Source organism: Manihot esculenta, chromosome 14 (genome assembly GCF_001659605.2).
Source record: "Manihot esculenta cultivar AM560-2 chromosome 14, M.esculenta_v8, whole genome shotgun sequence".
Classification (NCBI taxonomy): Eukaryota; Viridiplantae; Streptophyta; class Magnoliopsida; order Malpighiales; family Euphorbiaceae; genus Manihot; species Manihot esculenta.
This window is the reverse complement of record NC_035174.2, coordinates 22,195,902-22,202,250: the sequence shown is the minus strand read 5'-3', so window position 1 is coordinate 22,202,250 and position 6,349 is coordinate 22,195,902. Positions and strand designations below refer to the sequence as shown.

The window sequence follows — 6,349 nt, the reverse complement described above, 5'->3', positions numbered from 1 at the left end:
TTCAGGCTTTAGAGACAACTCATACTTAGGATTTAGTTGATCTTCCACTAAACAAGACCCCCTATTGGCTGCAAATGGGTTTACAAAATCAAGACCCATTCTAATGGCACTGTTGAATGCTACAAAGCCCGTTTAGTAGCCAAAGGATACACTCAAAAGTATGGTATTAACTATGAAGAAACTTTTGCTCCGGTGGCCAGATTAACAATTGTTCGCAGACTCTTAGCTATTACTGCGGTTTGAAAATGAAAACTTTTTCAAATGGATGTCAAAAATGCTTTTCTTCATGGTGATTTAACAGAAGAGATTTATATGCATCCTCCTCCTGGTTATCATTCTCCTCACAAGGTTTGCAAACTCCGGCGAGCCTTATATGGATTGAAACAAGCTCCTCAGACCTGGTTTGCCAAATTCAGTTCCACTCTTACTCAATTTGGTTTTATCTCTAGCCCACATGATTCTGCATTATTTACTCATCGAACTGATAGTGGTATTGTTCTTTTGTTGCTTTATGTTGACGACATGATAATCACTGGAGATGATTCATCTGGTATTTCAGAGTTATAAAATTATCTTCATTAGCATTTCGAAATGAAAGATCTGGGTTCTCTGAGCTATTTTTTAGGTCTTGAAGTTACTCAACATTCTGATGGCTATTATCTCTCTCAAGCCAAATATGCATCTGACTTACTTTCTCGAGCAGACATCACTGATAGCAAAACTGTGTCGACCCCGATGGAGCTCAACTGCAAACTTACACCTCTTGATGGCACTCCTCTTGATGATCCTAATTTATATCGAAAGCTTGTTGGGAGTCTTGTTTATCTCACGGTTACTCGACCTGATATTTCATATGCTGTTCATCTAGTCAGTCAGTTTATGTATGCTCCTCGTTCAACTCATTTCTCTACAGTGCTTCGAATCCTTCGTTATATCAAAGGAACTCTTTTTCATGGTTTATACTTCTCTGCTACCTCCTCCTTGGTATTATCTGGCTACTCTGATGCTGATTGGGTAGGTGATCTGACTGATCGTCGCTCTACAACTGGTTATTGTTTCTTCTTGGGAGATTCTCTTATCTCTTAGCGTAGCAAAAAGCAAACTGTTGTTGCTCATTCTAGCATTGAATCTGAATATCGTGCTCTTGCTGATGCTACATCTAAACTACTTTGATTACGGTGGCTATTAACTGATATGGAGGTCACTCACTCTTCTACCACCATGCTTCATTGTGACAATAGAAGTGCCATACAAATTTCTCATAATGATGTTTTCATAAGTGTACCAAACACATCGAAATTAATTGTTATTTGGTACATCATCATGTTGCTCATGGTACCATATGTTTGATTCATGTCTTGTCTGCTAGCCAAACTGCGGATATTTTCACCAAACCGCATCTTCCAGCTCGGTTCCAAGATCTCTTATGCAAACTCAAGTTGGCACCTGTGCTACCACCTTGAGTTTGAGGGGGGTGTTAGCATGATTATATGAAATCAATCTTTGTATGATTATAGGAGATTCGTTTAGCATAATTATACCGATTATTATTCTTGTCATAATTAGCTCATACTCTTCTGTATATATAAATGTAATATCTCTATAAAATATATACAATAGAAATACACAATTTTCTCATTATTATGTGTACTCTTTCTGCTAATAGTCTTAATTAACAAGATTCATGGGGACATAACAAGAATAGAGAATCTAATTTTTCAATATATAAATATGATACAAAAATTACCTTCAATAGAGATTGATGTAAAATGGTGAAAAGAGTTTATTACATGGTAACTGGATACGGAAGAGTTATAATCAAACTACCTTTGACCCTCTAGCATTTTTAGAATTTTGATGCATCTCATGATTAGCATATAATATAAATAAAATAGTTTCATTGAGAATACATTATAATTTAAAGAGTTAAATTATAAAAATAAATTATATGCAACCAAAATAGTTTAGGAACTAAATGAGTCATACACATTTAAGAATAAAAACTCGAGGTAAAACAATAATATACATATTAGTATAAGATGTCGATGAGCCTAAATAAAAAAGAGAAATAAATGGTCAAGTTTATTATATTAAATATTTGATTAAAAGGACTTAAGTGTTGAGCTTTTAATTAATACAATTATAACATGTCTTATTAATTAATTGAATTTAATTAATTAAGAGAATAACCCATTTAAGAGTTAAATTATGATTAAAATGGGAGAGGGAATCAACCCAAAGATGTTATAAAAAACCCCTTATGGTAAAACACAATCAGAAGTTCTTCTTCTCCCAATTTCATCTAAAGTCGCCGACCACCCTTACTAGCCTCAAGGAAATTTAACCATTGTTACTGCACTTTTTGAGGGATCTTATCTTCTCGTACTTGTATGGATTACTATTAAATATAATCAATTTGGATTGTTATGGTTTGTGATTTAGAAACAAATAAATAAATTAAGAATTTTAATCTATCAAAGGTAAAAATTTTGCACATAATTTTTAATGATTTTTTTTGTCTTCATTTGGATATTTAAGATTGTTAATCTCTGCTATCATAATCTTATTTGAGATCTTAAAAAAAAAATATATATGTTGATTAATGAGATAACTGAGCAGTATTTTGTTCAAATCAAAAAAACCTACTGAATCGAATTAATTTAAAAATTCAGTTTAATTTTTTATTCATTTTGGTTTGATTCAATTTTTAATTTCAAAATTTTCGATTATTTCAGTTCGATTCGATTTTAATCAGAAAAAAATAAAAAAAAACGAACTGAACTGATTAGTGATAATACTATATTATTTTCAATAATATAGAGAGATTAGATCATATTAAAATTAAAATATTCTAATTAAATTTTAAAATACTAAAAATAAAGTATAAAAAATAAAAAAAATTATTAAAAATTCAAACCGATCAAATCGAACTGAATCAGATCGATTCGATTCGATTCGATTTTTGATCAAAATCGATTCGATTCGATTTTTGATCAAAATCGATTCGGTTCGATTTTCATAAATGCCAAAATTTTAATTTTTGATTTATTCAATTCTGTTCGATCTTAAACCGAACTGATCGAATACTCACACCTAAAAATATCTAGGCATGAGATACTTTCTTTTATGGATATATTCTATAGATACAACTAGATTTACATCGTGATGAATATATTTTTTATGATATGATCGATATTTATCATTTGGGCCATTTAAGGAAAGCTTTAGAAAGGACGAAGCTATTTGAGCTAAAGATTAATTCATTAAAATACACCTTCTGATAAAGTAGAAAATTTGCTTACACCTCACGGGTATGGAAGTTGATCAAAATAAAGTAAGGGCTATCATGAAGGCAAAGCATCAACAAAAAGCAACTACTATATAATATTTTAATTAAGATTATCAATATTAATTTATTTAAAATATTAAAAACCTCAATTAAAATATTATGCAAATAAATAAATATCGAGAATTTAAATATTGAGTAAAGGTAAAATTAAACCTTTAGACTAATAACTTTCTACTTTGGGTTTGTATACTTCATCCTTAACAAAGAATCTAAAGTTGATTTTCTTTTTGCAATCAAAGTTTTTATGTTAAAAGTTGAAATTCCAAAAGAAATAAAACTTTTTTTTTTCTTTTTGCAATCAAAAAACTTTTTTTTCCTATAGAATTTAGCTTTAGTTGATGATGAACTTCAAAAAGAAATGCATATAATTCAATGTTTGAATGTTGATTGGACATTAATTAATGTGATTAAGTTGATATAATTTACTTTTTAAACAAATGATTCCAAATTCTTTTATTCATACCCTTTTAGTCTTCAAAGTTTTAGGAGCTTTCAATTTTGAATTCAAACTTAATTTAACTTCAACAGCAAGCATTAGATTTTTGATATTTTTATTTATCTGGATCTGAAATTTAAACTTAAAATTCATAATTTTAAAAATTATTCTAGTACTACCTGCTGTTTTTTTTTTCTACCTACAGGATTTACTCATAATCACTCTACTTTGAAAATATTTTTAATTTAATTCATTAACTTTAATTTTTTTAAAACTCTTCTAATTTTAATTTTGATGTTCTGAGATCCAGAAAATATGGTTTACAGTGGTTGTGTGAGCTTAGGGGGAGAGGAAGACGTTCTCCTTTTATCCCTTTTTCTTTTGTCTGCTAGTGACGTCTAACCGCGCCACCTTTCTCTGTCACTCAGATCCGTACGTACGGATGTGTCAGAATTCCTCTCTGTGCCAGACGACCATTTAATTACCCCGGTGCACATGCGTGTAGGGCTGCAAAGTGACTGAAGCTGCTCTCCTTCCTCTGGTCACATCAGCAGGCTGAGCTTCCTTTAATAGGGTCCGCACATGAGGCCCGTCTGATCTGATTTCTCAATAGGACTGAGGTGCTCTATCTGAGTTGGTTCACTTCAAGATAAATTAGGTGGGCTTTGGACTTACCTTCCTCATTAAGGTCTGGCCAAGCGTAGAAGGTCTGGCGGTTATCAAATTTAAATATCATTAAACTCATTTTTTTATATTACAATAAGTATATAGGTTAACTAGCTAGTACAAATAAAATATTTTTTCTCTTTATTTTAATTAATAATAGTCAAACATTATTTTTTTAGTTTAAACATCAACTAGAGTCAAATTAGAAAAATAAAATAAAATTGTAGTATTAACAAAAACTTAAATACAAAGTGCTTCTCTTTTTCAATTTTCCATATGCACTAAAATATTTAATTTTTTATACAAATAAGAATAAAAGAAAAATTAAAAAAATGTGAGTCAAATTTAAAAAAAAATTGTAATAATAACTTTAAGAGTGTTTCTCTTTTGTAATTTGCCCATATGGGCTAAAAAATATTTAATTTTTTTATAAAATAACAATAAAGAAAAAAAAATTAGAAAAATGTGTGAAAAAGAAGAAGCAATAGATGGATAAAATGGGGAAAAGTGATTAGGTAAAAAGGGGACAAAAGTAGTTGTGAATGGGAGCAAAAGGCTTTAGACTTTTTTTTTTTTTTTTTTTTTTAAGGATTTGGTAGAAACAAAATCATCCTTTTGATTTTCTTTATCTCTTTTTAGGATTTGATGAATCATAATCATTTATCACATTGTTGAATCTGCTCCTTAGTTGCTTGGGTCCATCAGAATTCCTTTATCTCTTTTGCATGCATGCTTTCATGTGAATCCTAAGAATACCTTTTTATTTTTCAAAGAGTTTATATTTTGTTTTTCAGTTGTAACCTTTAATTTTAATATTAAACTATAAGGCCATATTTATTTCATAAAAATATTTTTTAACATTTGAATCACATAAGAAAATTAATTAATAAAAAATATTATCTAAATCAAAAGAAAATTTAAATTATTTAATAAAAAAATTTTCTTTTTCTCAAAAAAAAAATTATTTTCTGCACTTTTAAAATTTTATTAATAACTTTTATTTTTTAAATTAAAATTATAAGTTATTTTGTTGAAATATTTTCTATAAAAAACTTATTGCACATAAAATATTTTTTATAGAAAATTTTGGTGTAAAAAATATAAAATAAATTTTAATTTTAAAATTTATATATCATATGTGATCATTATTATTAAGTTATTTACTGTTAATAGTTAAATTAGACAATAATTTCAATTTATATTAAAATTATAAAATTATAAAATTATTTTAATTGTACATTTAAATAATATAATTGTGTTATAAAATGTTTTCAAAATGAAATTCATTGTCAATTTTTTTATTTTTATTTTAAAGTTTAGTATTTTTTTGTTATTCATCTCATGCGAGATCTTAGGGTCATGGTAGGATGAAGATGAGAATATAAAAGTTAAAAGTTAAAATGCGAGATCTTAGCGACAGAACCACTTGGGCTATTACACCCTGAAATTTTTTAAATTTCAGGGTGTGTACAGATAATTTTTCTCAAAATATAAAAATTTATTATTAAATCCCTACACACTTTAAAAAATTTATCTATTCATATTTATTTTAAAATTATTTAATTAAATTATCATTATACTTTATAATTTTAAATTTTTTAATTTATTTATAAAAATTTTTTATTATTTATTCCTTTATTTTCTATATCATTTTTTAATTTAAAAAATTTACTTTTCGTTTTCAAGATTTCAAGATTAAGCCTCCACTTAAATTTTTTTTTAGATTATTCAATCATTATTTAATTTATTTTTACATACCATTTTTATTATTAAGTGATATATTTATTTATTTATTTCATTTAGTTACTAATTTATTTATATAATTAAAATTATATAAAAATAATTTTTAATAAATTAAAATATTTTTTAAAAAATTAAAATATTTTTTAAAAAATATT

At 27.2% G+C, this 6,349-nt stretch overlaps 1 pseudogene; it reads left to right on the top strand.

The window, feature by feature from the left end:
- Positions 1–261: 261 nt before the first annotated feature.
- On the top strand, positions 262–1,350 carry LOC110600568 (annotated as a pseudogene).
- Positions 1,351–6,349: the final 4,999 nt, after the last annotated feature.